This window comes from Saccostrea cucullata, unplaced genomic scaffold (genome assembly GCF_032062105.1).
Source record: "Saccostrea cucullata isolate Sc308-1 unplaced genomic scaffold, CSIRO_AGI_Scuc_v1 ctg8747, whole genome shotgun sequence".
NCBI classification, from domain to species: domain Eukaryota; kingdom Metazoa; phylum Mollusca; class Bivalvia; order Ostreida; family Ostreidae; genus Saccostrea; species Saccostrea cuccullata.
The window spans coordinates 39,077-41,044 of NW_026937425.1; the positions used below are offsets into that span (position 1 = coordinate 39,077).

At 31.9% G+C, this 1,968-nt stretch overlaps 1 long non-coding RNA gene across 1 annotated transcript; it reads right to left on the reverse strand.

Moving 5' to 3' along the window:
- Positions 1–285: 285 nt before the first annotated feature.
- Positions 286–1,968, reverse strand: LOC134248192 (uncharacterized). Its single transcript, XR_009987993.1, has 4 exons — positions 1,839–1,968; positions 1,447–1,544; positions 1,115–1,214; positions 286–744 (listed from the first exon to the last, which is right to left on the reverse strand). It is a non-coding gene; the product is annotated as an uncharacterized LOC134248192 (long non-coding RNA).

A 1,968-nucleotide genomic window follows, 5' to 3' on the forward strand; every position in this document is an offset into this window, starting at 1 on the left:
GATAACATCACAATTTTTCATAGATCAAATCTATATTTTCAAAATAAAAAATTCATTGTTTGTTTTACAGTGTTTTTTTTTTTTTTTTTTTTTTTTTAGACAAATATTGCATATAATCTCAGATGTACAATATAAGCACACTTTTTAAATGTATTCTCACTGGAAGTATTTTACAACAAAGGTTATTTACAAAAATATCCAGAGAAGAATATGATTACTGGAGAATCACCTTGATTAAATTAATGATAATCATGTTAAGATATACATGTATTTAGTATGCTCCAGTCTGCATTTTCTAAAATAAGAAGATAGTTTTATTAAATGACATTGGACATGGAATTGGAGAGGTCATTGAAACCTCAACAGAGTATACATTTACAATGAACTGCCAGTGGCTTATGTACTGGTACAGAGTTAATGACTAGAGTGACAAACACATGTATTAAATGCAAAAAATATGTACTACACAACTATATTGATACAAAGATCCCATAAAATCAACAGATGCTAAAGTATTTTCCCCCAACGTACGTGCCAAAGATCCCAATTAATGAAGATCCAAAACGTCCAATGTGTTTGATAGAGAATCACTTCCTCACTGATATCCCATGAAATTAGTAAATGGTTATGTTATAGGGTTGACAGATAATTGGTGTCACAAACGCATTCACTTTCAGTACGAAGGCTCAGAAAGTTGGATGATGATCATTCCCACAGACACTTCAAACTTTCCTTGCACAATTTCTGAAAGAAAAGATGACCATTAAGATGCATCATTATTGATATCCATATAAATATTTGACAAATAATGAACTAAAACTATACAAAACAATTGGTTTTCAGAATTTCTCGACCTGGCAAATCAGTTTAGTACGTAGAATATGAATTCACTATCTTGCAATTTTTTGTTCAAATTAGGATTAATTCTGATAAATATAAAAATGTGAAAAGTTTATAGATGACAGACAACACCAGACACTGAGAAAAAAACTTACTTAGGCCTTAAAATGGTTCAGGTGAGCTTAAAAGAAAAGGTTAGAGCTCAAGCTCAATGCCTGACTGATACTGAAAAAGACGTGATTTTATTGATTTGAAAATAATTAAGAAATCTGACCTTTTGGTGTTTTTTTTCATACAGCTCTTGTCCTTGTGAGCATAGGGATTCCTGTAGAATGGATGGTTACTTCATAGTAGATGACTGCAGCATGTTTGATCTAAAATAATTATGCATGCCTGTGCAGTAAGCACGTTTAGATTACCTGTCAGAATTCATTGTTTTAAATTATTAGAATAAGGAATTTAAGCGTGTTAAGAATATAAACCTTTAAATTTTGTTTACATGGCAAACTTGCAATAATTTTTTTTTAATCTTATGCTAATAGACATGGATTAATAAAATCAAAGTTAGTTTACTTGGTTTGAATGATAATTTGAGCTAGTTCTCACCATATTCACAAGCCTGGTGACTGATTGGCTAAGCATCTACATCCACCAAGTTATAAAACGCCATCGCTGTGGTGATCATCTCAGGCACTATGCAGCAACTATAAAATAATTAAAATGAGAGCTGAAAATGATCATGAACATGCATAAAAAATATATAATTTATTACATTGTACATCATACTCTGTAAATGTTATCTTAATGCTTTACATCAGTTCGATCCCAAACGAGGAAATTCGAGTTTAAATCCATGATCTTAAATTATTACAAAATTGAAATAGTGAACTAACGATTTCACCGTCGGGCAGTTTATGTGAGGTGTCCAGACTAATGAACAGGAGCAGAAGCGTTCTTCATTCAAGGACACATAAAATACTGTACAATATTGTACCTACCAGGTCTTAAAATGTCTTCATCTTCTTCCATCCAAAGCTAAACATGATTCCCCTGTTCTAGACACCCTCTTTCCAACTTTCCTTCTGTGCAACATCAACATGGCATTCGATATTTTTGAATTTCGGCGTG